The 15,397-nt window shown below is 40.7% G+C and overlaps 1 protein-coding gene across 2 annotated transcripts in view; it reads left to right on the forward strand.

Annotated features, from left to right (window-relative positions):
• The first annotated feature begins 295 nt into the window (after positions 1–295).
• lrrc4ca (leucine rich repeat containing 4C, genome duplicate a) overlaps positions 296–15,397 on the forward strand; it is a 65,357-nt gene continuing 50,255 nt past the window's right edge. Inside the window, exon 1 of one of the 2 annotated variants that reach the window (XM_032523956.1) lies at positions 296–431. The gene's annotated coding sequence lies outside the window, so the exon portion shown is untranslated. Of the gene's footprint in view, positions 432–8,014; positions 9,622–15,397 lie in introns of those variants that run through there. The other variant, XM_032523955.1, reaches the window with a different exon arrangement.

A 15,397-nucleotide genomic window follows, 5' to 3' on the forward strand; every position in this document is an offset into this window, starting at 1 on the left:
AGGGGTATGTAGCCCTTCCCCTTAGCCCTACCCCTCAATCAAAATGTGTATAGGGACAGCCCTTACTCTCATGTGAACGCACAAAACTAAGGGAAAGGGGAACAACAGAGACATGAGATTCAGCTTTACTTTCAGAGATAATCAACCTGCAGCCTGCTAAATGTGAACAGTGTATTTTTGCCAACTAACAAAATGCAAGCACAGCCAATGACATATGCAGTTCCTTATAATGTTTCTTATTGATTGTGTGGCCATTTACTCTGTTTTCCTCTGTTTATCTGCCCTATGGCAGCCAGGATGTGAATGGATGGCCCACTCGATCCCTTATGTCTCCGAGCAGGCACACAACCACACAGAGGATTAGAGAGAGAGAGGATCGGGCCGTCATATCCAGATGCTGCCAATCTGCTCCCTGCCTCACATGTGAATAGGTATGCCATTGTCTAGAGCAGTGCTTGTTTTGCATGAACAGAGACATAGCCAAGGAGATAAACATGCTGAAACTGAGGTTACACCAAGTCCAAATCTGCTATGATACAGGATTATAAGGTTTATGTCTTGCTTAAAGCTTTATCCTCTGATTGTCAGTCAAGATTTTCTCAGTAGCAAACTTAGTAAGCCTTTAATGGTTGTGCATTAATAGACAACTCTAGCAGGAATAGGGGAGTTGTTGCAAGAAGTACAGCATACTGATGCTGTGCTATCAATAAGAAGACCCATACTGAACTGTATGTGGTTGCATGGCTGCAGCTCAGAATGGGCTCTTTTTTTTCCTGACTCTGCAGTGCATGTTGGATTTAAAAAAAATCCATTGATGCTTGCTTATATACTATCATAAGTACAATGAATAGATCCTCACCCATTTCAAACTTTGTACATACAGTTGTACATCATCCTTGGTGGTTTGTTATGCATGGTGTGCTTCCGTTCACTGGCACATGAAACTTCATGCTTGACTTAAAACATCTGACTTTATTATGGTGGATAAGTTCTACAAAAAACAAACTATTAAGGTTCAATTATTTTCCAAAGCCTATTTCTGTCACTATAATAAAAGAGTGATATTATTTTGTAAATGAGTTTAGGACATCAACTTCCTTGTCAGTAATCCTTTCCTACAACTATTTTGATGTAATATTCTACACTGTAATATATGGGTGACCATATGCCAGGGTGGCAGATATATAATACACAGAAATACAATATATGAATGTGCAGGGAGCGCTCTACAATTTGAGAAGAGGACATTAAAAATATTGATTGGGGGATATAAAATGTGTAATGAATGATTGAGGAAAGCACTAATGACTAATAAATTCAAGCTTAATTCCTGAAATAAAAGCATTGGGGATGGCTCCAGCTTCAGCATTATAATCTCCCTATGTGCTTAATAGTTTCTTCATTTACAGTGTAGCATGGAAGGATATTTCTCTGCAATATGCATTTCATTATGGGAGGAATGTGGAGCTTTTGGCACATGTTCACATCTATTATCTTCAAGTTTGTCTCTTCCATCCAAAGTCCTACAACCATCAGATTTGGTGGGTAAACTTTACGTCTCCTGAACATATCCTCAGCCAACAAAAAAATACTTCAATTGTGTGTTAAAATGTGTAAGTCTTGACAAATAAATGCTGAACTACATTGTCTTTTAATTTCCTACCTATTATATTTGGTGTTTTGCACACACTTTTCTGTAAATGGACAAGATGTGAGATTGTATCCATTTGAAAGACAACATTGTTGGATGGACATGGTGCACAAGTAAAGTGACCAAGCTTGCTCAAGCAACCAGCCTTAAGAAATATATTTGGGATGGATCCTAAATTGTACTAAACCACATTTCATCATGCTGTGTAGCACCCATATAATTTTCTCTTTCCCTATCGCCTTCCTCTCCATCAAATTTTACACTCTATATTTCCACTGCCTACATCATCTTTGCATCACAACAATGTGATACTGGCACTTAGTCATGTCCCTCTAAAGAAGTTGCACACAACCGGAAAGGAATGCATCATTTCTGAATGCCCACACATTTTAACAACCAAACCCCTGAACGTTTGTAGATTATACACTGGGGCTCGAAAGTTTGGGCACCCTAGTTAAAAAAACTGTACTATTGTGCATAAAAAAGCCAAGAAAAGATGGACAAAATCTCCAAAAGGCATCAAATGACAGATTAGACATTCGTATAATATGTCACAAAAAGTTAGATTTTATTTCCATCATTCACACTTTCAATATAACAGAAAACAAAAAAATGGCGTCTGCAAAAGTTTGAGCACCCTGCAGAGTTAATACCTTGTACTGTCCCCTTTGGCAAGTATCACAGCTTGGAAACACTTCTAGTAGCCAGCTAAGAGTCTTTCAATTCTTGTTTGAAGAATTTTCGCCCATTCTTCATTCCAAAAGTCTTCCAGTTCTTTGAGATTTATGGGCTGTCCGTCACGCACTGCTCTTTTAAGGTCTATCCATAGATTTTCAATTATGTTGAGGTCAGGAGATTGTGAAGGCCATGGCAAAACCTTCGGTTTACGCCTCTTGATGTAATCCACCGTGGATTTTGAGGTGTGTTTAGGATCATTATCCATTTGTAGAAGCCATCCTCTCTTTAACTTCAGCTTTTTCACAGATGGCATCAAGTTAGTGTCCAAAATTTGCTGAAATTTTATTGAATCAATTTTTCCTTCTACTCGTGAAATGTTCCCTGTGCCACTGGCTGCAATACAACCCCAACGCACAACCCCCCCCCCCCCCTCCCATGCTTAACAGTTGGACAGAGGGTCTTTTCATTCAATTCTGTGCCCTTTCTTCTCCAAACGTGGGTTATGGCTCTTTCCGGCCAAAAAGTTCTATTTTAACCTCCTTGTCTACATGTTCATTTGCAAACTTCAAACACAGATTTTTGTGGTGAGGACGTAGATGAGGTTTACTTCTGATGACTCTCCCGTGAAGACCATATCTGTACAAGTATCTCTTCATAGTGGGATAGTGTACCACAACTCCAGTGTCTGCCAGGTCTTTCTGGATGGAATGTGCAGTCAAACGTGGGTTTGGACTTGCTTTTCTCACAATCCTGCGAGCTGTTCTGTCTGATATTTTTCTTGGTCTTCCAGATCTTGCTTTAACTTCCACTGTTACTGATGCCATTTCTTAATTACATTCCCAACACAGGCTATTGGCATCTGAAAACCCTTTGCTATCTTATTAGTGCCTTTCAGTTTAAATTTTCTAGACAACTGCTTAGAAGAAGCCATGGTGCTGATTGTTGGGGCGAGGTCAGATAAGTCTGGGCATTTAAAACCTTAATATTGACATCACCTGGTCTTTCCAGATGATGATTGAGAACAATCCATGACACTGTCAGGTTTCAGCTTTCCAAAGGGGGCAGTTCATGCTATAAACTCTGCAGGGTGCCCATACTTTTGCAGATGCCATTTTTTTGTTTGTTATTTTGAAAGTGTAAATGATGGAAGTAAAATCTAACTTTTTGTGACATATTATACGAATGTCTATTTTAATCAAGAAAAGATGGAAAAATCCATCTTTTTCCAAGATTTTCCATCTTTTCTTGGCTTCCTAATGCACATTAATACAAGTTTTTACCTGGGGTGCCAAATCTTTTTAGCCCCACTGTATTATCCTCTGAATGTTCACACTTTGAGCAAATGGAGCTCTTCCAAAATCACGAATCAAACTTTTATTTTCACTCTCCCATTATTTGGATTATGGGTTTGGAGCCTTATTAAGGTCAAATTGCTTTATGTCTTATTTTTCTCCTTTGTGAGGAATGAGGCTGCAGGTGGGTCAACATGGTCACAACTGCATATTTTACCCCCACCCTTACAAATAATCATAGCACTGTACAATTCCTTCAAATTAAAACAGAAGGAAGTTGCGTTGTCGTTTTAACCCTATTAACTAGAATAATCTCATCTGAAATTTGATTAAAGCAAACAGCGTGACTTCAATCATTTGCAATCATAAACATTCACAAATCTCCCTTCACAGATTTTTTTTTATACATCCAGAGATTTGAGAGTGTTACAAAAATCTGGATAGGCTTATTTTATTTTAACTAGTTTTAGGTGGTATATTTCAAAGGCTAATCAGTTGGTTTTTATTTCTCAAGTTGTTGGTGCTAATTCTTAGACAGCTTTATTTACTTACTTGGTGAAATTGTCATTCTGAACCGGCTCATTGAATTTTCAAATACATCACTAAACAACACTGGCGCAGTGGTAGAAGGCTCTCTCTGCAAATATGTACCTTACTCATTAAAGCCATTAGAATTACTTGTAACACTTTACAAAAGGGTACGTAGAAAATATGAGTAGTAACTAAATGTGATGAACAAAGCATGGTTAATTGTGGGCTAGCCCAGAGCTGTTAACTGTGGCCAATACAATTATTCTAAAAAATAACTTGATGAGCATGTTGGGCGTTGGATCGGACAACACACTCGGTGTCATTGTTTAAAATTACAGATTTCCTTGGGTTTGAACATTGTTGGAAGAATTTGGAATTTTTAAGTACACATCTAAAAATATACGTAACATACTGTAGGTTTAGTCGTTTTTAGACATTTAATTCAGACATATTACATATTAAATAAAAGATATTACACCACTGGCAGATGATGATGTGCCATGATATGATTAGTAATATACTGATTATATAATAATCATCAACTGATTCATCCTTCAGTGAGTGTGGCCCTTCTCATCTCTTGATACAGCTTTGAGCTGCAGCCATTATCCAATAACCAGTCATCCAGTCTCCTTCACCATTATATTATGCAGTCGAAGCAGCTTAGGGAGTGTTATTAGGGTGAAACATGCTTTGAATTATTTTTAATTTACTCCAGATACAGGGGTGAAGCAAGAACCAGAGCCAAAAGTGGCATAGCATGGAAACTAAGAATTTACCCTTCAATAACAAGCCCTATGGGCCAAAGAAGCTCAGTTGGATATTAGTGTTAATCAAAGTGGAGACTAAATAAGGGGCAAACACATTGATGCACCTAATTATCAAATTTGATTAATTGCCTTGAATCTCAGAGACATCATCAATAAGGTGTTTGTGGAATTTCTCTCATTGACTCTATACTAGTTTTGTGGTTGGAATATGTGAAATTGCGGCGAGTACAGGGCAAATGGGGAAAAAGCAAAGAGGGATATCAAATAGTTGATGGAGAAAGACAAGCTTCCTATGCTACACAACCCGAGGTGGCAGTAAGACTGATGGAGCAGAATGGTAACGAGAGACACGTGACACATTCTCAGGCCCACAGACTCGCTTCTCGGTCTTACCTCTCACAACGCACCTGACTACATTATTGCATTGCCTCTGAGGATATCAGTAGTGATGTCCCATGCCCTCCAAAACAACATGATGAATAAAGAATACCAGATCTCAAAATAAATAACACACATTATTAATGTATTCAGAGGCAGCTGTAGGGAGGTCTCTGATTTAACTGTTTTTGTGAAGAACATAAGACAGTGGGAGAGGTATTGCAATGTGTGTTTTAAAAAAAAAAAACACTTAAATGTTTTAGTGTGAGACAAATTTCTCAGCAGTTAAATTTGACATTTGTAGATCACAGCAAGTAGACGAGATTGTATTTGCTATGCATGTCCCATGTAACATGGCATCACCGTCAGCACTTTTCTAAAACTTGCATTACACGGAGCTTTGTGCATATGTTCTTCTTCACTCCTTATGTTTTGATAAACCTACGCTATGTATAAATGTCCGCCCATTTTTAATGTCAGCTAAAACTGAATCCTGGCAGAGCTAATAGCCACGAGGAGTAGCCTTGAGTTGTACATTCCTTTTGATCACGGACTGAGACCTACTGTACATGGCATACCAAACATGATTATTACATTATCTAATTGCATCCCGACACATGTATTATTCAGGCCATGACAACAGGGACTGTTTTTATTTTTTTTCCTGCACTGTAAAGCGGCTTTGAGTTTGTGAAAAGCGCTATATAAATTCAAGTTATTATTATTCTTATTACAATACTCTCAGGGACAGAAAAAGATCTGTGTGCTCTAAGCCTCCTTTGAATGGCACTTTACTTCTTTTTTCCTCAGTTCTGTCAAAACACCAGCTTTTTTTTCCAGGTGGTTTCCTTAAAATGATGATAAAGAACATGGTGCAGTAAAAAAAAAAAAAAAAAAAAAGATCATTTTTAAGCCTACACCGCCACCACGTCTATAATTCACATTGTTAATGTCAAGGAGTCTTCGTTTTTACGAGGATGCTGAAAGCATAACCAATAATCTATACCGAAGCACTCCCTTAAGTAAGGTTTCTTACCCGCCCCTGCCACTCCAGGAATAACTGGCCCCGTGAGTCTTTTATGTGGCTTGCCCTTTCAGGGAACAAGGTCACATTGTTTACAATGGCAGCACCACACCTCTTTAATGTCCCCCGAGGACAGAGGGATCTTTACTGTGATGTTTCAATAGTGTTCAGGACTCACATCAGGAAAAACGTAAATTCATGTAACATGGCATCTAAAATGATGTTGAATAATGGATTTTAAAAACACCACAGGAACATATAGTGTGAGAGATGATGGATTTCGGCAACAATCTCTCAGTAACCCCAAACTTTCATGAAGCAGGTGTTCCACAGGCAAATCCTCTGTGATCTCAAAAGCTACATGCATCAAGATAAAGGGTATGGCCTCCAGTGATTGTTCCCACACAGCAAATAAGACCTAAAGTAGTAAGGAGCGGTCACCAGAGATCCATAGGCTCCCGGCTGATGGAAAAGTAAAAGGTTTAAAGAAAAACATTAGGCAAGGCTGCCATATAGTACCCTGACACACATTATGGAAGAGAGCATTCAAAAGTGACCTCAGGAGTCACATGAATGACACGGAAAGGATGTAGATTCAAAGGGTATTTAACAAAAAACACTGCACCACTATCTTGGAGAGTGGCAAGTGGGTTTGCACAATAATAGGTTTCAATCTCTTTGTTTGGCCAGAGCAGAGGAAAATGTGAGGCGAGAGAAAACATTGAGTTATTTAATGATGTCTCCTTCGACTGGAAAGCAAGAGGGCGGTGCTCTTTACTACCGCATGCCAGAGACACAGACAGGCAGGTCGACAGTTATGAAGACGGATGAATGATGCAACGCCTTCAGCACAGAAGGAAACGAGATCAAATGTTGACAGCGTGATGGACAGATCTCTGGTCTGGCATTCAAATGTTTTCTCACATCAACTATCACATTTTCTGGGAATGCATCCTCTTCGCAGATGAGACGTGTGCTTACGCTCCCAACACTAAATTCCTAATGTTTTAGCTCCAGCATTATACATGTTGTAGAAATCTGTATAATAAAGCTGAGTTTAGCAGAATATGTGCCGTACAGCAGGTTGCTTGAGATAACTGTTTCGCAAGCAATAATCTTTCTGAAGACCTGAAGTCTCCTGTGTCAGCCGCCATGCTAAAAGTCTGCAAAGTGTGATTCATAATTCATAACACACAGCCAGCATTTATAAATGGGGTCTAAAGTGCTGAAGCCTAAGAAAGATTATAACACATACTAAACTGTATTCTGGATTGTCAGACTTGTCACAGCGCTACCTTCACATTTATTCCATTCTGTGACTGTGGTTACTCTTATATTCCCCATAAACAAAAGGCCTTTTTTTTCACCTATTGTACCCTACAGCCTTTTAAAAATACAAATAGATATAGTGTATATAACCCAATATAAACACAGTGCCGTCTGTCATGGGAGAGCAATCCTATGCACAATCAGCCTGAGGCCACTATCATACAGCATACCGGCGAGGGGAGTCGATAGGTGGCAGTCGTGCCCCATTTGCCAGAGACACATGGGTGGAATATCTCTCTCTCTCTCTCTCTCTCTCTCCTCTCTCTCTCTCTCTCTCTCTCTCCCCTGTCTATCCAAACCTCTCCCTCCCTCTCTGTCTCTGTAACCCACGCGCACACACACACGCAATAGGGTTTAAACTCAAATTTGAACGCGCTTGCCCCTATTAAAAACCAACGAATGAGAAAGACAAAGGTCAAGCATCAATGAATGAATGCGTGTCATTGGCTGCATGCGGTGGTGAAATTTGCGGAACCCTAGAAGTTCTAACGAGAAGAGTAAAAAAGAGGGGGAACGCTAGTCCCTGCCCTCACCGCTACAGTCCTGCGGCTGACTACTCTCACTCGGAGAGAGCAGCTTGTCAGTGGGAGGTAACCTACACGATGCCCCCCTCGTGCACTTATCAATTCTAGTGTCCATCCGTGCCGCTGCGCCGTGCGTTTTATTTGGGTACGTAAATGCCTAGCGCGCTGAGGTACTGTAAAGCGCACTGGTGGATGCAGCCTGCGTGCGCGTTTTGGAACGGGGTAATTTGTAGATCACTGAAGCAGCTTAAAACCCACTGCAGTGGGCAGAAAAGAAGACGGTGCTTGGACGAGCAGCGCTGTGGATAATAAGCTCTTTGTGATTCCTTACCCTCGTGTGTGTCACATCCATGGATAGGCGAGGCTTGAATTGGCGAAATGCATAGATGGAAGTGATGACCGCCCTCGGTGAACTACAACTCCCGTCCAGACAGGGTGAATGAAGGCTCGGCGCGGGCATGGAAGAATTGGTGTACAACTAAGACTCCTCTCTCTTGAAACTGCTCTACCTGAATTTCTGATGTGAGTTTAAATGCTTCTTGAGGATACCTGCTGGATTTTTTTGCATCCCACAGTAACGCATCATTCCTCTCGAAAATGGAGAACGGAGCAACCCTGAAGAGACGAGAGAGATGTAGTGTATTCTCGACAACTTTATCAATTCTGCAATACATAGGATTCCTATTTACGCACTGAACTGCGTGTCTTCTTTCATCGACACAACCAGGAGGGAAAATAGAGATAAGCGTCTTGAAGTCCGCACTGGGTTGTGAGGTGAAATCTAATCAGATTCATCAGGCTTGATGACTGTAATAGGGACTTGAAGAAAAGTTACGTTTGAAAACGACATTGAGCGGGACGTTTAAAATAAGACCACCTCTGCCCCTCTATGTATGGATGATGGGCTGTCATGCAGTCTAATGACTGGCTTTTTTTTCAGGATTTATCCATCTGGGAATTGACCACATGAGGTTCTCCGTGCTCTAGCCTACATTTTGTGGAGAGGTTTACTTTTTTAACATTTAGTTTAGATCTGAGAGAAAATAAAAATAGCGTGACTTCAATTGTCACCTAACTGATCATTTGGAGAAAAGCTGGGATCACAGTGGGTATCGCTTTAACATCGGGAGAGTAGTTCCAACAATGGCACTTGTCTCCGTGCTGTGTGCGTCCTGAACAAAAAAAGAGGAAATATCGGATGCATTATCATCACTGTGAGAGTTAATAGCATGTCAATTCAGACTGATGTGTGGATTACATACCACGTCGTTTTGAGAGTGGGAGCACAATGTGTCTGACGAGAAAACATCACCACGGATTCGACCAGATCGCCTGAGAATTGCGGATGTTTTTTCGATGCAGTTTTTTGGGGGAAGACAGCGGGAGAGGGACCGTTTTCCTTCTAAAGCAGAGACCCTGCAGACCTCGGCGTCTTCGTGAACAAGTAAGTTAGTTTTTCTAGTGTATAGAAAGATGTTGACTGCCTCAGCCTGGTTACCCTGTTGGATGTCCAAATCTGGTAGTTTTTTTCTCCTTCTTTTCATTACTGCAGTGCTATGAACTAAATCAGGACACATCATTCCCAAGGCGTAACCCTCATTGATATTGCGGCCTCTATCTAAAAGATCTCTAATCATGCGCTGATTTGGAATATAAAGAACAGATGCGCGCGCTCGCGTGGGAGTTGAGTGCGCGAGCTTCGAGCGTAGATGTCACCAACAGTGAAACAAGAAAGAGTTTAGCTTTTCTACAAAACAGAGCCAGTCAAGTATTTGCAACACAAAGAGAAGTAAATGCAAGTGGTTCTTTTTTTTCTTTTTTTTAAATTTTTTTTTTATAACATACTGAAAAAGCAAAAGTCATCCATCCACCTACCTATCCATCCATCCATCCATCCATCCATCCATCCAGTCTATACCTGCATGCTCTCAACCTACATTCAGTATCTGGAAATCTGCCATATTTAGCACGAGTATTTTATGCCATAGTGACCTTTGAGGAATAATTTACGATATACTGTATATGCTATAAAACATTCACTATTGGAATTTTAAATCCAAGGGTTGCATTTTTGGAATTTCTGACTAATGTATGAATCGTTAAACTGCCGCTCCCCCCCCCCCCCCCTTTTTTTTCCTCGCATGGTTCACACAGAAGGCTCTTGTTCGCTGCCTCTGTGGAAGCCTGGGAGGGAGCTGTCCTTCTTACGTGGTGCTGAAATTAAAATCTGCCATATTCGCTCAGCCTCTGCTCAGCTGGAAAAGGCAAGGCTGTTGTAGTTTATGGCTTGAAAATCTGAGCCAGTAGTGTGCTGAATATAATCATGTCCTAGTATGCACCGAAGCAACAGATTACACATTTAAGGGTTTGTGTTTGGGATATAGGAGAAGCCAAAATGGGATTTGCACTTGCATTGCAAAACACAATTTTACAAGTTAAGTTATAGGGTATCTATCTATCTATTTATCTATCTATCTATCTATATATCTATATATTTATCTATCTATCTATCTATCTATCCATCCAGTATCTCCCCTCACCTGCTTCTCTGAGTTAAAGATTACGAGTATTTAAGGATGAGTATTCCCCTGCAGGTTAGTGCAAGCACATCTATCTATCTATCTATCTACTATCTATCTATCTATCTATCTATCTATCTATCTATCTGTGTATTTATCTGTGTATTTATCTTTGTATGTATATATGTCTGTCTGTCTATATATCTATCTGTATACATTAATTGTCTATCTATCTATCTATCTATCTATCTATCTATCTATCTATCTATCTATCTATCTATCTATCTATCTATCTATCAATCTGTCTATCTGTGTATCTATCTGTGTCTGTCTGTCTGTCTGTCTGTCTATACATCTATCTGTCTACAGTATATGAATGTCCATCTATCTATCTATCTATCTATCTATCTATCTATCTATCTATCTATCTATCTATCTATCTATCTATCTATCTATCTATCCAGTATCTCCCCTAACATGCTTCTCTGAATTAAAGATTCCGAGTATTTTAGGATGAGTATTCCCCTGCAGGTTAGTACAAGCACATGTTCAAATTTTCACATCAGTGCTTTTGAACTCAGCAGAAGGTGAGCTTTAAAAATAGATGTCTGTCATGTTGGTGATAAACCAGTGTTGGTGGTAAAAGCATAAATAGAGATTGCTGTCACTCCACAGACAAAGAATGAATTGCATCTCTCACCTGTGAAAGTGAGAAACATGGCGGACATTATTCACCCACTGAAAGAAAAGCCCCTCCAATGATGGAGTGACATTACCTTGGGGAGACAGATTAGACTTCTGATTTGATGTTTTTGCTCCTTCAGAGGCTTTAGCATGATATATCCTCCCTACATGTACCCAATATTGCAGTTGTTTGTTGGCCACTGGTGCAGAGTGATTCATAGTAATAAGTAGATAGACTGTTCCTCCTCCCCATGTAACACTCTTCAAACCCTCTAATCCATGTGGACATTTCCTTGGGGATGGATGGGAGCTGTAGGTTTGGGATGTCATAGGCTATATAAAGCTTTAGCCAACATAAGGAACAACTTACTTTAAAACAGACCGATTCACTGGCTAACTCCAGTTCAGTGTTTGTTTTATTTCACTGTGCTAAAGTGACAACAGCTGTATCCACAGTGTGTTCCTATTAGCCCTTCTAAGCAGTGTGAAATAGTCTTAGCGCAGGAGAAGCAAAGGGACCAAGAGGGACTTCCTGCTGCTCACACAAAGCCAGTCCTCAGCTGATAATAATGGAAATATCCCTATGGATATCTGTTTTATGGCCAATTTCTCCAGTCATTGTTGTTAAATTATCTATTGAAAATCATCCCAAGCAGCCCAGTCAGAAAATTAATAAACATGTCAGTTCTAAAATAAGGTGCCAGGTTCTTGCACAACGACAGACTAGATAACCATGTTCCCTTTCCACACTCCTTTTGTCATTTTTTCCCCGTCCTTACCCTGTGACTCAGTTCAGATCAGGGCCAGCACTTTGTGCCATATAATAAAATGTTCATTTCTCAAATCGGATTAATCTCTGTAAAGCCCGGCTTAGGACACCATTAGCATTCATTTCTTTCACTGCCGGGGACTTGTATCAATAATGGAGCTACCCCTACATTTTTCATTTTCTGTGGGTATAAAATCTCTCGGGGGGTTTCATTCAACGAGAAAGGGAACAGTTACAGTGATCCGTTATCTACTCCCTTGCATATTGTGTTGGAGACCAGTAGTGCAATGCAAGGGGTCTGAAGTGGAAGGCCAGATAATAGCTGGAAGGCCTAATGCTGGAGGTGAAAAAAGCATCTTCATTTGAAGATGAAGCTGACCGCCGCATAATGGATCGCAGATACCAAATTCAGATAAACAGTATACAGTAAATTGGAATTAAACATGATAAGTATTGTAAGTTTGTTCATGATCCACATTCAAATATTCGTTTGTTGCATTTTCCTTCCTGCAATTGCCAGCAGAGCATATTTCTATTGTAATTAGCAAAGGTTAATTTACACATGAATGTGTCCTTTTAACCAAGGACACCGTAATTCAAATCACTGGAACATTTGCAGTGACACCAGGTTTCAAGCACTTAGTTTTTATATCTAGCTCATTGACAAAGTGCATATAGATTTAGCAAAACAATAAAGATTTGTCCTAATATTACCTATCCTGCACCCAGTTTATGACAACCCACATACTTATTGCAAATTAGTCTTTGGAAAAAAAGGGACTTTAGGGCGAATGTAGTAATGAGGTGAGTTGAAGGTTTTGCAAAGTGCATTAACGCTGATGAACGCTGCCTTTATACACAAGGTCTGTCTGGTGGTGATAAATCATGCATATTTTCAAATGTAGGTGGGGAAGAGATTCACCTTAAAGGAATCATCGTTTGGAAGATGCTGTCATCAAATGCCAGCCGTGACTAAGCTCACTGACACGCTGTTGCAAGTCTGCATCCCAGGCAGCTATTGTGAATGTGATACGAACCCACCTCAGTTTCTTCTCTGCTGTGCTGCTGGTAGATGACGCATGCACTGCTTTGAAGAGATTGTTGTGGTCAGATTGGTTGGCTGTAGAAAATGTAGCAATTTGTCGCTGCAAAGCCTACTGCCACAATAGCATCCCCATACAATTCTTTATTGAGGAAAAAAGGGAGTTGTCTACATCCTCCTATACCACTGTGGATGATCATCTGAACCTGAGGCTGTATGTTGTTCAAGTTTGTATACTATAATTTACTCTATCAACCAGACCCGAGCAAGCATCTTGGCCACAGACAGACATGAACGGTATCTGCAGCAGTCCCACTCATTAGTCATCCTCTCTAGCATGTCTGGCTGAATGCTCTGTCCAGGCAAAGAACAGCTGAGCAGGGGGACGGCCACAGCACATTCCGCCAGTCGATGGATTAATCAATTGGTGTTCCAGCTCAGCCCATCCATCTCAGGGAATAATCTGGGAGACATCATAAAAGTGTCATTCTGTCATTCTAGAGGCCAGGGAGCATTGCTCTGTTTGTTTCGCCTTCTTTCTCTCCACTGCCACTCTTACAGTGGGAGCAGAATTGGATAAAATGCAATATAGGCAATATATAGCAACATTGTGAGGTGTTTGCTTTTTTTTTTTTTTTTTTTGGCTATTTTGAAACACTACAGCTTAAAATATCGTTTTGCTGCTCTGACTCAGGGCCGAAAAGGAATTCTTCCAACTCCATCGCTATCTCCCCGTTTCCTCGCTTCCTTCGTAAAATTCAGATAAGAGCACTGACCTGAATTCAGGGTGCATCGTTACTCACCACTTGCCTTACATCACCCACCTTGTTTTTTTTTGCCTTAGTAATCGTCACCTTCCACTCAGCTGCCAGTCCCTCTTTTATCGACCACACTGGAATGTCACATGGTGCTAAAATGAGAGTGACAGCACCCGAGGTAGGACATACTGACGGCTCCGTTAATTACAGCTTGCAAATACTCACAAGCGCACGCACGCACGCACACACGTATGTACATATACACCACAGAGGAGCCATTCATCCTGCCTTCAGGGCACCTGGGAAGCATCTGTTTAAAGTGATACTGGCCCTGGCCACCCCATCTATTCCTGCTGCTACATTAAAAGGTTAAATGGACTGGGAAAGAAGGCGGGCTATCTCATACTGCCCACCTTTCTTTTCCCAGTTTTTGCCTTATGGAGGTAAGATATTTAAGTCCTCCTAAGAAAAACAGCAAAGGATAATAAAAAAGAAAATTGAAGTCAAGGCAGGGCAGGAAAGGAGACCTCTTAAACTCAGGTGCAGTCTTCTCAATTTTCTATTGTTGACAGTGGAATTTAGAGTAAGCTGACCGTGCCCGGCGCTCTGTGCTCTAAACAGTCAAAGTTTAAAACATTTGAAATGGAGAGATGCCCTTCAAACAGGTTTTTAGTGGTCGCATAGCAACAGCCATGACTAGCGCATCCCCAGGCAGCATATGAGCTCCACCTAAAGGCTAGAGGTTGTCAGTGGACACCAGCCTTCAGTCACAAAGCCAATACATAATCTTTTTAAAAACTGTATATAAATGTCCCAGGACATGGTGCTCTTTGGATGCTTTTATATAAACCTTAGTGGTCCCCTAATACCATATCTGAAGTCTCTTTCCCAAAATTCAGCATTGGTGCAGAATTACAGTCTAGAGCCAGTCCCACAATGAGCTTTCCTTAGTATGTGCCATTTCTGAGTCTGTAGCTATTGAGGAGGAGAGGGGGGGGGGGTGGCATTGACCAACTGCCACTTTGCTCGTTTGAAAGCCATGATGTCTCTCTCTCATGGGTCGGCCAAATTCTCTGGGTGGGCAAAAAAAAAAAGAAAGGGGAGGTAACCTTTCCCCCTATATGACCTCATAAGGAGCCAGATTCCATCTGAGCTTTCATTTTCTCAAAGGAAGAGCAGGGTACCCAGAGCTTGGTTTACACCAATCACCATTTCTAGCCACTGGGGGACCATAGGCAGGCTGGGGGAACTCATATTAATGTTAAAAAACCTCATGAAGTAAAATGTTCATGCCATGGGACTTTTAAAATACACGGACTTAGTCTACTGCAAATGGAGATTCTTCATGTTCTAGGATGTAGGTTCTTTTATGGGCTTTTTCTTCACCTGCAGTCTCTAGCCTGTCAACCATGTTAGTCACTTTCATAATCTGAAAGGTGTTATTGAAG

Source organism: Etheostoma spectabile, chromosome 8 (assembly GCF_008692095.1).
Source record: "Etheostoma spectabile isolate EspeVRDwgs_2016 chromosome 8, UIUC_Espe_1.0, whole genome shotgun sequence".
Taxonomy (NCBI): domain Eukaryota; kingdom Metazoa; phylum Chordata; class Actinopteri; order Perciformes; family Percidae; genus Etheostoma; species Etheostoma spectabile.